Raw genomic sequence first — 17,549 nt, forward strand, 5'->3', positions numbered from 1 at the left:
TCTAGGCATCGAGAACCTCGTTGGTCTGCCCGTCAATAGGCACCTCGGCAGGCTCGCTGGATGGGGTCACCGTGAGTGTCGCCACGAAATGCATGTCAACTTCGAGGGTCGACTCGCCGACTTTGAAAGAGCAAACCTAGTCACGCTACAACACATAGACATGGTCGATCCTTGGGTGGTAGAGCACAAAATCTTTATTGAGAAGACGTACAATGATCGAGGCCAACAGAGGACGGACGGAGATATAATCAAAGAGCACAACTCATGTTTCACGCGTTGGTTCAAGCAGAAGCTTCTGTCGTACCCTTTACATGAGGATTCTTCCGTGGAAGAACAACTCATATTTGCCTTGTCACAGGGCGCCGAGCACAACCTGATGACCTGTGAGGCATATGATATCAACGGCTACACATTCTACACCGAGGACAAGGACATGAAGAGCGATGGTTATCAGAATTCCGGGGTAACGATGGAATCCTACACCGGTAACGACAAGGAGAGATACTACGGAAGGATCGAGGAGATCTGGGAGCTGAGCTACGCTAGAGAGAAGGTCCCGATGTTCCGTGTCAGATGGGCCAAGAGCGTCCGAAAAGAAGACCGGTATTTCACCACCATGGTTATACCCGAAGCCAAATCCAAGACCGCGGGCGCAAACGTCACCGCGAAAAATGAGCCACGGGTACTGGCTTCCCAAGTGGACCAATGCTTCTTCATTACCGACCCGTCAAAGCCCAGTCGTGTTGTCGTGAGGAGAGGCAAAAGGAAGACCATCGGAATGGATGGAGTCGCCAATGAGCAAGACTTCGACAACTACGGCGACCCGAAGATGGAACATGACGACGACGATGAAGTAGCAGCAGCATACACCACAAGAAGAAGCAGGACCACCCTACCTAAAGGACGTCTGTTCCACAAAAGAACTCCGTTTGCGAAAAAGAAGGGCAAGAAGATTGTGAACAGATAGCTAGCTAAGATCGATTGTATTTAAATCGTAGTCTTCATTTCTCAATTGTATTACATGGGCACTTTTTGAACTCATGAATATTTTTAAATTTCATGGGCACTTTTTGAATTCATGTCAGGACCCCGATTCCAAGTCACATCGATCTAGCCGGTAACACCTCATATCACTTGGCGGCCTCACGCACGGTATCCCATGGGTGTCGCCTTACCATGGCCCGGGACCGTTTGCGCCTTTTGGCTCACGAATATGATAGTGTCACTAGCATCCATATGACAGAGAACCCGGGCCGACATGGCTAGTCGTGAACCCAAAGCAGCACTAACCTATGGGGACAGGCATACATGATTCACATCAAGCGTGTCGGTCAGCAGCGTGTGAATCCGGGATGTAGCACTGGGCTAACAGGACTCCGGGAACCCGGGCTGTAGCAGGCTAAGCAGGACTCCGGATGTCACCGCGTGACATTTCCCCGAAGGGACAGACACAGGAACGAAGTGAAACACATGCCGGCCAGTCAAGTGTCCTGAGCAGTAGTGCTGGGCTAACAGGACTCCGGTGAACCGGGCTGTAGCGGACTACTATGGCTCATGGAAGCACTAGACTACATTTCCCCATAAGAGAGACTGCCAAGGATAAACAACTAGATTGTCGGATCCCACACATACCAAGCATTTCAATCATACACACAATATGCTCGATATGTGTAAATACAACATGGCATCACAACATAACTCTACAACTCAAGTATTTATTCATTAGGCTCCGAGGAGCGAGATATTACAAACATGGGTCTCATGACCCAACAATCATAGCATACAAGTCAAAGCACATGCGGAAGCTTAACATGTCTGAGAACAGACATCTACAAATGAAAAAGGCTAAGAAGCCTGACTATCTACCAGATCCTGCCGAGGGCACAAGATCGTAGCTGAGGTATCAAGCTAAACGTCGAAGTCCACGCGGAACTACTAGCGAGACTGAAATCTCTCTGCAAAACATAAATTAAGCAAACGTGAGTACAAAGGTACTCAGCAAGACTTACATCAGAACTAGCTACATATGCATCGGTATCAACAAGGGGGGGTGGTGGAGTTTAACTGCAGCAAGCCAGCTTTGACTCAGTGGCTAACCTGAACTACGACTGCAAGCAACTCTTTTGAGGTGGCACACACGAGTCCACATATTCACCATTCAATACACCACTATGGATCCGCTCCCGTCTCCCTACGAGAAGGCCATCCATAGCACTCACACTTGTCTTGCGAGTTTTAAAGTATCCACTTTCACTTGTCTATGAACTATGCAAGGGGTCCAAGTTTCCATATCCGAGGAATCCGGCTATTCGAATAGATAATGATAACCCTGCAGGGGTGTACTTCTTCACACACGCTCCCACCACTTACCGTCGTTTACACGACATGTACTCGGCAACCTTCAAGCTGAAGCCCAACGAGGGTGTCGGCCACGGCCTACCTAAACACTTAAGTCTCTAGTCCAGGTTTATCGCCTATCCAGGTTCCATCCGCAGGGAGTCCGGCCGAGGTTTCCACATACGGCCCCGACCGATGTGTACAGGGTTCCGAGACACCAAACGGGCGCCCGGCATGCCCGGCCACGGTGTATCTACCGCAACATAGCCCACCCCTGGGGTCAGCACTACGCACGGCCGCCAACACATAACCTACAAACACCAGAAACTAGTTGCAACTCCTGGACAGAGTACTAGGGTGATTAAGAAGCCGAGAGGGTCAATTAAGGATCCCAATGAGTGGTAGTAGCTGTTCATGGATCACAGACACAGAACTCAGTTCCTAAGGACGGCTGCAATGAGACAACCCACCATGTACTCCTACATGGCCTCTCACCGCTACCTTTACCAAATCGTGTTCACACACTTAGCTCACACAGTAGGACATGTTCACAACTTTCCAATTCACCCCCGATGAATCAGACCTGACACAACTCTAAGCAATAGCAGGCATGACAAGCAAACATGAATGAGTAGGCACATCAGGGCTCAAACAACTCCTACTCATGCTAGTGGGTTTCATCTATTTACTGTGGCAATGACAGGTCATGCAGAGGAAAGGGGTTCAACTACCGCAACATGTAACAGTTGAATCGTTGTTGTCCAAATGCAGTAAAAGAGAGCAGGAGCGAGAGAGTGGGCTTGTATCGGAATGAACAAGGGGGTTGTGCTTGCCTGGCACTTCTGAAGATATCATTGGGTCTTCATCAGTGTCAACGATCACAGCGTCGGTACCACGTCTATCGAGAGGGGACAAATACCGGCAATAGAGAAGGAATACAATCAATGCAATGCACAACATGATGCATGATAATGACATGGCAATATGTTGTTGATTGAGCTAATGCAACTAGCAACACAATTAAATGAAGTTGGTTTGAATATAAGATTCAAATTCCAACCCCATATATGATTATTTAAATGCCCTTTATTGAATTTGTCCTAAACAGTGGCCTTAAGTTGTTCTAACATGCATGAAAATGCCATAAACAGATTCCTTGAATTTTTTTTGATAATTTTTCATATATAATTTATCTTATTTGGAGTTACGGTTTAATTTCTATGATTTTTAGAAGTTTTGGGTATTTTCTGAAAATAAATAAATCATTTAAGATTTATTTAAATTCCAGAAAGGAATTATTGCGTCAGCATGACCTCACAGTGACATCAGCAGGTCAACGGCGTTGACCAGGTCAAACCTGACCAATGGGACCCACTGGTCAGTGACCCAGTCAACTAACCAAGTTAATTAGCCCTAACTAACTGGATTGGGCCCACTGGTCAGCGACTAACCTAACTAACCTAAATAGGATTAGCCCTAACTAACTTAGTTAGCCGGGCGGGGCCCGCATGTTAGTGGCTCATCTAATTAGCTAAGTTAATTAACACTAACTAACCTAACACTAATTAAGCAGGCGCCTGGGCCCACACGTCAGTGAGTCAGGGGGGAGTCAACCCAGCCAACTGGGGTCAAAACACGCCAGAGTTGACCCGCGGCTCGCCGCCGGCGAGGCCAGAGACGGCAGATGCGTTCGGGATTCGTCCTCCGGCGTCCAAAATGACGGACAAGGCCATCTACGGAACGAGGAGACTCGTCCGCGTTGAACTGTGCGAGCGGAAGGGGCAGGGGTGGAGTAAGCACGCCGGACTCGAGCTCGTGGCGGCGGCCGGAGCTCGGGTGATGATGGATTCGTCGCTACGGTGCACTAGAGGGGAAACCGAAGGGTACTGCGGGCTCCTGGGAGTGCAGCGAACACGGTGACGCGCTCAGGCGCAAGCTGGGGTGGCCCTGGCCACGGCGGTGAGAAACTACGACGGCGATGAGCTCTCGGATCCGGCGGGCAGCTAGCTAGGGGACGAAATCGAGTGCACGGAGTGAGGGGAGAGGAAGAGGAGCTCACGAGGAGTCGGATGAGACGCTAAGTGGGCTCGGGGACGGCTTGGTGACGACGGAACGGCGGCGGCGATCTCCGGGCAGAGGCGGCGGGGACGAGCTTGATGGCGACACTTCCGGGCATCCGGGCTTGCTTCCGTCATCGAGGAGATGTAGTAGACGATGGCGGAGCTCCCGGAGACGGAGAGGGGTCGAGGGGTGGCCGGTGGACGCCGTGGCAGCGAGCGGCGGCGATGGGCACGCTCGGTGGTGGGGAAGAGAGCAAGACAGGGGAGGGGAGAGTGCTCGAGGGGGAGAGAGGAGAGGTGCAGGCGGTCGAGGGGAAGTGCGTGGCGCTCGGGGATGACTCCAGCAGCGGCAAGCAAGCAGGAGGTGGCCGGACGCGTGCTCGCGCGCGCCGGCCACGCGCTCGTCCTCCTGGCGAGGGGGAAGACGACAGGGAGGAGCCCTGGTGGGCTGGGCCGTCCAGCTACAGTGCTGGGCCGGTTGGTGGCGCCAGGTAGGTTAGGTAGGTGGCCCAGTGGCCTTCTCTCTCTCTCTCTTTTATTTCTATTTTTCTTTGTTCTGTAAGTTTGTGGCATTACTAAAAATATCTAGGCACTTTCAAAAATCACCAAACTATGCATGCCCAATGTTTAGAAAATATCAAACATAGAACATTTTGGTTTGGGATTATTTGGGCATTTTAAATATTTTATAGGATTTAAATGCTCAAATGCAAATACTGTATGATTTAATTCAGTGACCCCCAGTTGACCTAGAAAAATGTGCAATATTTTTGGCAGAGGTTCAAGACCAATCCAAAGATGATCAACATTTTAGAGGGGCATTTTGGGTTCAGTGAAATGATTTTTATTTGGACCCTAGTTGAGTTTCATTTGTTGCTAGGGTTTATCAGCCCCCATTTCAAAATTAAAAGAAATTGAAATTGGTGCATGATGCAATGCCACTAATTACAAGAAGATTTCTAGGGCTGTGACAACTCACCCCCACTAAACAAGAATCTCGTCCCGAGATTCAAGTCGTGAGGTAAGAAGACAGTGGGGACACGAAACTGACACGGTCTTCACGATCCATCGCATTTCTGAAGATGTTGATCCACTCATCATCTAGCATTGGCATCTTGCTCTGAGAATTTCATCCACTCATGACAATGAGAAGGAAGGAAAACCCTAAAGAGTCAATCTCCTCGATGATCAGGCAACTCACGATCAACTCATGGAGTGAGACATAGAAACATCTCGCGAACTGAGAGGCAAAACTTGCATCGGGAGCGATAGAAGAAACAATTTGACGAGGGTTTCAAAGAAGCGAGGGAAATTGCCATGATTCCAAAACGGGGCACCTCGGGGAAGGTGACTCGAAGAACTATTCCCTTAAGTGGCAAAAAGAATTACTTTTGATTCGGAGATCATTGAAACTCTTTATACCAGCCTAAGGCAATCACAAACGATCAGTTGAACGAGTTCAAAAGAATGACATACCCGGACTAGGATGGATGATGTGGACTACCTTGTTGAAGACAACGCAATGGATGATTTTTGATTATCATCGGAAATGGATGAGACCCATGGTAAGTCCACTTCTGAAGATGATCATGAACAACAGCTACTGAGGTGTAAGCTGGGAACAAAATGCAAATGTTGGGAATGATTCTAGTAACTGGGGAGAAGGTTCACCGGCAAAGGTAATTCCACCAATTGGATGGCTATCGAACAACTGAGAGAATGGAGGCACATTCCAGTTAACGACAACATCAGAACCTAGTGCCTGAGCGTGCTCTCAAGAACTTGAGCATCTCCATATTCATCAAGGTTTTACTAATATCCGTGTCAAGGATCCTGGCAACACAACATGCTACCATGATGAATAATGGTGGAAGATGCAGATGCAAAGAAAGATAACACTTTCTCAGATTTCACCTTAGCAAGGCCAAGGGAATGAAATCTGGATGATCGACCGAGAGACATTTAGCACTCCGCTTCTAATGTTCTCCTTGATGTACCGGTTACCACGGTCATGCTTTAAAGCATCAACATAGCCATCAAGTAGTGGTCGGACTTCGGAATACAATAGATCCATAAGGAACAACTTCTGGAGTAAATCCTAAGAAATCCTTATGGGGAGGTGGCCAACTTCCTCAATCAAGATACCACAATAATAGGTCTTCCGACTGGATGTGTTGGCCACGACATCCACTTTACCGGTTACCGAGGGACCAATATTATAGTTCTTGGAAAGTGCTCCAACCATCATATCTGCCTGAGATTCAGATCTGATTGGTGTCAGGATATTCCAGACTCATCGAGTCTAGAAACAAAATGAAACTTTACAACACAAATCGACGAGATGACATTGCGAGATTCTCAGGAAATGGACTATGGTAGTAAGCTCCAAAACATGAGCTGCTGCTGCTAAACACATGTGAACACGTTGTCCCAGACAAGCATGACCACATGGTGGTCTTACAATGAAACACTACCGAGTCCTGGTTGGGAACCATCATCAAGGATATCGAAGTCCTTGCATAATTCATATGATTAGCTCTTATGGAGAACTTCTTCTCCCTGAACAAGTCAATCAGTGGCTTGGTGTGCTAGGGATACGTATGGAATGAAGATGATCAGTCTATCAGACCATAGAGTACTTCGCACGTGCATGACTGACTTGGGACGATTCCAAAGGAAGCAAAAACAATCTTTCTCGAATTCACAGCGGCAACTTGCACCTAATGCACATGAACTTGGAGAAAGTCACTTCTTACACCAAACATGTATTTCAAGAACGGGACATGAAGATAATGCTTACAAAAGTTTCCAACACTAACTTAGATGTTCAACATGAATCATGGGGGAGACAACATGCTGCTGATGGGCTCAACAGCAACTCATCAAAATTTCCATATCACTGGACTTCCACCATCATGTGAACACGGTGGTAGCATTGGTCAGACCAAAGGATGTAATGGTGTATGCTCGAGGGATCAACCACAAGTAAAACAACATTACGAACATCGTTGGTTTTGATTTGACTTGACGATAGCCCACACTCAAATCAAGGTTTGGACAAGATAATAGATCCAACAACCGATCACGAGGACCAATTGGTGAAGATATCATCTTTCTTCAACACATGCACAAACACAAAGATATCCCTTATCATGAACTAAGTCAGACAAGCTTTTATCTTCCAACTCTCCAAGTTGTTGTTAAGCTTAACCAACTAGCTCAGGGGTATCCAACACAGATTCTTGGAGAATGGGTGGTTGGAGGAAAACCAACATGATCACGAACTCAACATAGCGGTCAGGTGACAACCAGATAATACTTCCGAGAAGATAATCGGAACATCACGAACCACTGATATGATACTAAGTTCGAGACCAATCTTGCTTTTCAGGGCAAGACGATATGATCGATAGAGCAAGGGTTTGACAAAATCCTAACTCGTTGATCGAAGAGTGCACCAGGAAATAAGGATTAGGTAGCACAATCTATCTTAGAATGATGATTCAATAACCAACACGCTAAGAATGAGAATATTGTCCATTAACTACCAAGCAACAGAGTTGCTAGGAGTATTGATTTCACACATCACGACTCGGCATTCCGGTTACAATAACACGGGAACCGAGGAATGAACAATGATGGCAAGAAGTATCACTGCATCAAGAATTCATAGGAGAAGGTGCAATTCTCACGACGCTCTTGACATAAAGTGGGTAATACTTCAGGGTAGAACAGAACCAAAAGCTGGGTTGCATTTTGATCTGCGGAATACAACTGCTTTGACCCAATCCTGGATATGGATGAGGTACTGGAGTTTATTTCTCCCAGTCATTCTGAAATAGAACGGCTTGACGAACCACAAGAATACTAGGCATCGATGAACACGAATGCATACATACTCCTCACTATCAATTGATAGATGAAGATCGGAATATAACGGAAGGGGGACAACTCAAAGGTACATATAGCTTTCTGAGTTGTGGATGCATAGATTAGTATGTCAAACGAGTTCAACATATTTCTTCCGGATAACCCATGAAGAAAGGTAGGGTTGGCAGAGTCACAACATAGAATGGAGAACTCATCAGGAGCACTCTGTCGTGACCTTTTGGTTCAAAATAACTCCTGCCAAAAGTGGTTCATGATAATTGGAAGAAGGATGTACCACGAACCTCGAGGACTATCGCAAAGATTACTAATATCCTAAAGGAACTAGCAACACTATCAACAAGAGGTAAAGTAGAGTGAATCTCGGGTTCAAGAACCCATGGATAGAATACCTACCACTACATGGCATCACGGGATGCTTTTGAGAATAATGGCCAGAATCACACACTGGGGATACAGAACATGGCTAGATCACTAGGTGACTCCCTAAAACACCTAGGGTCATAGTAATAGCTCCAACATATATGTCGAGGCAACAGAGTACCTCAACTCACCGATTAGTGTGATTAAACTGGCCCAAAGGAACATCAAGAATGGAAAGAAGGGATTTGCAAATGCATCAGACTGTTTAGAAACCTGGGATGACTCGGACAGCATAACGGCTGTAATTGCTCAAAAAGATTTGAGACAACCTCCAAAGATGGTGGCATAATCACTTAACAACATCATATCAAGGTTCTGGTGCCAGGTATGAACATATGGAAGTACTAGGAACTGAACTGAGGATGTAACTCAACAATCCTAGGCAACTACAGTTTAGTAACACGTCATCCTGAGAGATAGAAGAGAAACCTAGTTCTTACCCCGTAGAAAGGATAAGATGACTCAGATCAGAAGGTCATGAGGATAAGGAGTAAAAAGAGCCTACGTTCCCTTCCACAATCAATTCCCTTACATAACTAAAGCATTTCTAGACTCAACTTCGACCAGTTTGGCTTGGTAATCCTACAGGCAGTCAGGCTCTAATACCAACGCTATCAGGACCCTGATTCCAAGTCACATCGATCTAGCCGGTAACACCTCATATCACTTTGCGCCCTCACGCACGGTATCCCATGGGTGTCGCCTTACCATGGCCCGGGACCGTTTGCGCCTTTTGGCTCACGTATATGATAGTGTCGCTAGCATCCATATGACAGAGAACCCGGGCCGACATGGCTAGTCGTGAACCCAAAGCGGCACTAACTTATGGGGACAGGCATACATGATTCACATCGAGCGTGTCGGTCAGCAGCGTGTGAATCCGGGCTGTAGCACTGGGCTAACAGGACTCCGGGAACCCGGGCTGTAGCAGGCTAAGCAGGACTCCAGATGTCACCGTGTGACATTTCCCCGAAGGGACAGACACAGGAACGAAGTGAAACACATGCCGGCCAGTCAAGTGTCCTGAGCAGTAGTGCTGCGCTAACAGGACTCCGGTGAACCGGGCTATAGCGGACTACTATGGCTCATGGAAGCACTAGACTACATTTCCCCATAAGAGAGACTGCCAAGGATAAACAACTAGATTGTCGGATCCCACACATACCAAGCATTTCAATCATACACACAATATGCTCGATATGTGTAAATACAACATGGCATCACAACATAACTCTACAACTCAAGTATTTATTCATTAGGCTCCGAGGAGCGAGATATTACAAACATGGGTCTCATGACCCAACAATCATAGCATACAAGTCAAAGCACATGCGGAAGCTTAACATGTCTGAGAACAGACATCTACAAATGAAAAAGGCTAAGAAGCCTGACTATCTACCAGATCCTGCCGAGGGCACAAGATCGTAGCTGAGGTATCAAGCTAAACGTCGAAGTCCACGCGGAACTACTAGCGAGACTGAAATCTCTCTGCAAAACATAAATTAAGCAAACGTGAGTACAAAGGTACTCAGCAAGACTTACATCAGAAACTAGCTACATATGCATCGGTATCAACAAGGGGGGGTGGTGGAGTTTAACTGCAGCAAGCCAGCTTTGACTCAGTGGCTAACCTGAACTACGACTGCAAGCAACTCTTTTGAGGTGGCACACACGAGTCCACATATTCACCATTCAATACACCACTATGGATCCGCTCCCGTCTCCCTACGAGAAGGCCATCCATAGCACTCACACTTGTCTTGCGAGTTTTAAAGTATCCACTTTCACTTGTCTATGAACTATGCAAGGGGTCCAAGTTTCCATATCCGAGGAATCCGGCTATTCGAATAGATAATGATAACCCTGCAGGGGTGTACTTCTTCACACACGCTCCCACCACTTACCGTCGTTTACACGACATGTACTCGGCAACCTTCAAGCTGAAGCCCAACGAGGGTGTCGGCCACGGCCTACCTAAACACTTAAGTCTCTAGTCCAGGTTTATCGCCTATCCAGGTTCCATCCGCAGGGAGTCCGGCCGAGGTTTCCACATACGGCCCCGACCGATGTGTACAGGGTTCCGAGACACCAAACGGGCGCCCGGCATGCCCGGCCACGGTGTATCTACCGCAACATAGCCCACCCCTGGGGTCAGCACTACGCACGGCCGCCAACACATAACCTACAAACACCAGAAACTAGTTGCAACTCCTGGACAGAGTACTAGGGTGATTAAGAAGCCGAGAGGGTCAATTAAGGATCCCAATGAGTGGTAGTAGCTGTTCATGGATCACAGACACAGAACTCAGTTCCTAAGGACGGCTGCAATGAGACAACCCACCATGTACTCCTACATGGCCTCTCACCGCTACCTTTACCAAATCGTGTTCACACACTTAGCTCACACAGTAGGACATGTTCACAACTTTCCAATTCACCCCCGATGAATCAGACCTGACACAACTCTAAGCAATAGCAGGCATGACAAGCAAACATGAATGAGTAGGCACATCAGGGCTCAAACAACTCCTACTCATGCTAGTGGGTTTCATCTATTTACTGTGGCAATGACAGGTCATGCAGAGGAAAGGGGTTCAACTACCGCAACATGTAACAGTTGAATCGTTGTTGTCCAAATGCAGTAAAAGAGAGCAGGAGCGAGAGAGTGGGCTTGTATCGGAATGAACAAGGGGGTTGTGCTTGCCTGGCACTTCTGAAGATATCATTGGGTCTTCATCAGTGTCAACGATCACAGCGTCGGTACCACGTCTATCGAGAGGGGACAAATACCGGCAATAGAGAAGGAATACAATCAATGCAATGCACAACATGATGCATGATAATGACATGGCAATATGTTGTTGATTGAGCTAATGCAACTAGCAACACAATTAAATGAAGTTGGTTTGAATATAAGATTCAAATTCCAACCCCATATATGATTATTTAAATGCCCTTTATTGAATTTGTCCTAAACAGTGGCCTTAAGTTGTTCTAACATGCATGAAAATGCCATAAACAGATTCCTTGAATTTTTTTTGATAATTTTTCATATATAATTTATCTTATTTGGAGTTACGGTTTAATTTCTATGATTTTTAGAAGTTTTGGGTATTTTCTGAAAATAAATAAATCATTTAAGATTTATTTAAATTCCAGAAAGGAATTATTGCGTCAGCATGACCTCACAGTGACATCAGCAGGTCAACGGCGTTGACCAGGTCAAACCTGACCAATGGGACCCACTGGTCAGTGACCCAGTCAACTAACCAAGTTAATTAGCCCTAACTAACTGGATTGGGCCCACTGGTCAGCGACTAACCTAACTAACCTAAATAGGATTAGCCCTAACTAACTTAGTTAGCCGGGCGGGGCCCGCATGTTAGTGGCTCATCTAATTAGCTAAGTTAATTAACACTAACTAACCTAACACTAATTAAGCAGGCGCCTGGGCCCACACGTCAGTGAGTCAGGGGGGAGTCAACCCAGCCAACTGGGGTCAAAACACGCCAGAGTTGACCCGCGGCTCGCCGCCGGCGAGGCCAGAGACGGCAGATGCGTTCGGGATTCGTCCTCCGGCGTCCAAAACGACGGACAAGGCCATCTACGGAACGAGGAGACTCGTACGCGTTGAACTGTGTGAGCGGAAGGGGCAGGGGTGGAGTAAGCACGCCGGACTCGAGCTTGTGGCGGCGGCCGGAGCTCGGGTGATGATGGATTCGTCGCTACGGTGCAACTAGAGGGGAAACCGAAGGGTGCTGCGGGCTCCTGGGAGTGCAGCGAACACGGTGACGCGCTCAGGCGCAAGCTGGGGTGGCCCTGGCCACGGCGGTGAGAAACTACGACGGCGATGAGCTCTCGAGTCCGGCGGGCAGCTAGCTAGGGGACGAAATAGAGTGCACGGAGTGAGGGGAGAGGAAGAGGAGCTCACGAGGAGTCGGATGAGACGCTAAGTGGGCTCGGGGACGGCTTGGTGACGACGGAACGGCGGCGGCGATCTCCGGGCAGAGGCGGCGGGGACGAGCTTGATGGCGACACTTCCGGGCATCCGGGCTTGCTTCCGTCATCGAGGAGATGTAGTAGACGATGGCGGAGCTCCCGGAGACGGAGAGGGGTCGAGGGGTGGCCGGTGGACGCCGTGGCAGCGAGCGGCGGCGATGGGCACGCTCGGTGGTGGGGAAGAGAGCAAGACAGGGGAGGGGAGAGTGCTCGAGGGGGAGAGAGGAGAGGTGCAGGTGGTCGAGGGGAAGTGCGTGGCGCTCGGGGACGACTCCAGCAGCGGCAAGCAAGCAGGAGGTGGCCGGACGCGTGCTCGCGCGCGCCGGCCACGCGCTCGTCCTCCTGGCGAGGGGGAAGACGACAGGGAGGAGCCCTGGTGGGCTGGGTCGTCCAGCTACAGTGCTGGGCCGGTTGGTGGCGCCAGGTAGGTTAGGTAGGTGGCCCAGTGGCCTTCTCTCTCTCTCTTTTATTTCTATTTTTCTTTGTTCTGTAAGTTTGTGGCATTACTAAAAATAATCTAGGCACTTTCAAAAATCACCAAACTGTGCATGCCCAATGTTTAGAAAATATCAAACATAGAACATTTTGGTTTGGGATTATTTGGGCATTTTAAATATTTTATAGGATTTAAATGCTCAAATGCAAATACTGTATGATTTAATTTAGTGACCCCCAGTTGACCTGGAAAAATGTGTAATATTTTTGGCAGAGGTTCAAGACCAATCCAAAGATGATCAACATTTTAGAGGGGCATTTTGGGTTCAGTGAAATGATTTTTATTTGGACCCTAGTTGAGTTTCATTTGTTGCTAGGGTTTATCAGCCCCCATTTCAAAATTAAAAGAAATTGAAATTGATGCATGATGCAATGCCACTAATTACAAGAAGATTTCTAGGGCTGTGACAATTCATGAATATTTTATCAAATTTGATCTCTATCCCCCTCCATCTCGATCCCTATCCCCCTGCATCTCGATCTCGATCCCCCTGCACCCTCCCCCGCTAGCTCCACCGCCGCAGACGACCCACCGCACCCTCCCCCGCTCCACCGCCGCCGACGACCCACCGCACCCTCACCGGCCCGCTCCACCGCCGCCGAGCACCCCCCGCACCCTCCCTCGCTCCACCGCCGCTGACGACCCACCGCCGCCGAGCACCCCCAGCACCCTACCGCGCTCCACCGCCGCCGAGCACCCCCATTTGATGATATTTTCAAATAAAAAATTTGATAATATTTTTACATATTCATAAAAAAATATTACTGTTTTATAAAAAAATTATTACTGTTTTTATAAAAAAATATTAAAAAATAGCAACAAAAAAAATAATAATAATAAACATACTAATGGCGCACCGCTTGGGGGTGCGCCATTGCCATCTAAAAAAACATTCTAATGGCGCACCGCTCGTGTAGTGCGCCATTGCTATCTAAAAAAAACATTCTAATGGCGCACCACTCAGGTAGTGCGCCATTGCTATCTAAAAAAACATTCTAATGGCGCACCGCTTTGGGGTGCGCCAATTAGTAATCTTCCCCCCTAGCTCTAACTCGCCCGACCCCTTCCTCCCTCCCTCTCGCCAGATCCACTTCCTCCCCATTCTCTTCCCCGACCCCCGACCCACGACGCCGCCGCCCCCGCCGCCCTCGCGCCCCCTACGTGTGCCGCCACCCCCGCGCCCCCACCACTGCAGCTCCCCGCGTCGCCGACAGCCTCCCCACGACCAACCGAGGTATCCCTGCATCCTCCCCGCGTCGCCGCCGTCGCCGACAGCCTCCCTGCGTCGACCCCTGCCCTGCGCCGCCTCTACCTCAGCCCGGGCACGGGGTGCAGGACGACGACTGCGGCCGCCGGCCTTCCCACGACCAACTGAGGCATCCCTGCATCCCTTCGACGCCGCCGCCGCCGCCGACCCCGACCCCAACCCCGACCCCGACCCCTCCGGCGACCGGCCGCGCCCGCCCAGGTACCTCTGCTCCTTCCTCCTTCCTCCCTCTCCACCCTTCCTCCCCATTCCCTGCCCATGAATGATTTTAGCACCACATTGTTTCCCGCGCATAAGGAACAACACTAAATGTTTTTATGATGAATGGTTTAAAGAATCCATTTACTCTAGATGTTTAGATGCTTTGTCTTGTGGTTTGGCGAGGTGTAGATGATACATCGAGCTTGGTCCCTGAATGATTTTAGCACCACACAAAAATCCTGCACCCCGATCGTTTGGCAACCTAGCTGTTGCTAGCAGTTGGCCGTATGAGCTTGTACTTGCTGACACCCAAATGTATGTATTTGCATGATCGACTAAATCACAAGGCAGGTCAAAGCAAGACAGGACGACCCTTTTAAAAAAAGCAAGACAGGACGATGTGGTAGTTACTAACGAGCTTGAGACACTCGCTAAGACGAGGGAAGAAAAACTATTAATGAGCTTGATTTAGCCTGCATGTGGAAATAAGATTAGCCCTAACTAACTTAGTTAGCCGGGCGGGGCCCGCATGTTAGTGGCTCATCTAATTAGCTAAGTTAATTAACACTAACTAACCTAACACTAATTAAGCAGGCGCCTGGGCCCACACGTCAGTGAGTCAGGGGGGAGTCAACCCAGCCAACTGGGGTCAAAACACGCCAGAGTTGACCCGCGGCTCGCCGCCGGCGAGGCCAGAGACGGCAGATGCGTTCGGGATTCGTCCTCCGGCGTCCAAAACGACGGACAAGGCCATCTACGGAACGAGGAGACTCGTCCGCGTTGAACTGTGCGAGCGGAAGGGGCAGGGGTGGAGTAAGCACGCCGAACTCGAGCTCGTGGCGGCGGCCGGAGCTCGGGTGATGATGGATTCGTCGCTAAGGTGCACTAGAGGGGAAACCGAAGGGTACTGCGGGCTCCTGGGAGTGCAGCGAACACGGTGACGCGCTCAGGCGCAAGCTGGGGTGGCCCTGGCCACGGCGGTGAGAAACTACGACGGCGATGAGCTCTCGAGTCCGGCGGGCAGCTAGCTAGGGGACGAAATAGAGTGCACGGAGTGAGGGGAGAGGAAGAGGAGCTCACGAGGAGTCGGATGAGACACTAAGTGGGCTCGGGGACGGCTTGGTGACGACGGAACGGCGGCGGCGATCTCCGGGCAGAGGCGGCGGGGACGAGCTTGATGGCGACACTTCCGGGCATCCGGGCTTGCTTCCGTCATCGAGGAGATGTAGTAGACGATGGCGGAGCTCCCGGAGACGGAGAGGGGTCGAGGGGTGGCCGGTGGACGCCGTGGCAGCGAGTGGCGGCGATGGGCACGCTCGGTGGTGGGGAAGAGAGCAAGACAGGGGAGGGGAGAGTGCTCGAGGGGGAGAGAGGAGAGGTGCAAGTGGTCGAGGGGAAGTGCGTGGCGCTCGGGGACGACTCCAGCAGCGGCAAGCAAGCAGGAGGTGGCCGGACGCGTGCTCGCGCGCGCCGGCCACGCGCTCGTCCTCCTGGCGAGGGGGAAGACGACAGGGAGGAGCCCTGGTGGGCTGGGTCGTCCAGCTACAGTGCTGGGCCGGTTGGTGGCGCCAGGTAGGTTAGGTAGGTGGCCCAGTGGCCTTCTCTCTCTCTCTTTTATTTCTATTTTTCTTTGTTCTGTAAGTTTGTGGCATTACTAAAAATATCTAGGCACTTTCAAAAATCACCAAACTGTGCATGCCCAATGTTTAGAAAATATCAAACATAGAACATTTTGGTTTGGGATTATTTGGGCATTTTAAATATTTTATAGGATTTAAATGCTCAAATGCAAATACTGTATGATTTAATTTAGTGACCCCCAGTTGACCTGGAAAAATGTGTAATATTTTTGGCAGAGGTTCAAGACCAATCCAAAGATGATCAACATTTTAGAGGGGCATTTTGGGTTCAGTGAAATGATTTTTATTTGGACCCTAGTTGAGTTTCATTTGTTGCTAGGGTTTATCAGCCCCCATTTCAAAATTAAAAGAAATTGAAATTGATGCATGATGCAATGCCACTAATTACAAGAAGATTTCTAGGGCTGTGACAATTCATGAATATTTTATCAAATTTGATCTCTATCCCCCTCCATCTCGATCCCTATCCCCCTGCATCTCGATCTCGATCCCCCTGCACCCTCCCCCGCTAGCTCCACCGCCGCAGACGACCCACCGCACCCTCCCCCGCTCCACCGCCGCCGACGACCCACCGCACCCTCACCGGCCCGCTCCACCGCCGCCGAGCACCCCCCGCACCCTCCCTCGCTCCACCGCCGCTGACGACCCACCGCCGCCGAGCACCCCCAGCACCCTACCGCGCTCCACCGCCGCCGAGCACCCCCATTTGATGATATTTTCAAATAAAAAATTTGATAATATCTTTTAATATTCATAAAAAAATATTACTGTTTTTATAAAAAAAGCATTACTGTTTTTATAAAAAAAAAATATTAAAAATAGCAACAAATAATAATAATGATAATAATAATAAACATACTAATGGCGCACCGCTCGGGGGTGCGCCATTGCTATCTAAAAAACATTCTAATGGCGCACCGCTCGTGTAGTGCGCCATTGCTATCTAAAAAAACATTCTAATGGCGCACCGCTCAGGTAGTGCGCCATTGCTATCTGAAAAAACATTCTAATGGCGCACCGCTCGGGGTGCGCCATTAGTAATCTTCCCCCCTAGCTCTAACTCGCCCGACCCCTTCCTCCCTCCCTCTCGCCAGATCCACTTCCTCCCCATTCTCTTCCCCGACCCCCGACCCACGACGCCGCCGCCCCCGCCGCCCTCGCGCCCCCTACGTGTGCCGCCACCCCCGCGCCCCCACCACTGCAGCTCCCCGCGTCGCCGACAGCCTCCCCACGACCAA

This window comes from Triticum urartu, chromosome 1 (genome assembly GCF_003073215.2).
Source record: "Triticum urartu cultivar G1812 chromosome 1, Tu2.1, whole genome shotgun sequence".
Classification (NCBI taxonomy): domain Eukaryota; kingdom Viridiplantae; phylum Streptophyta; class Magnoliopsida; order Poales; family Poaceae; genus Triticum; species Triticum urartu.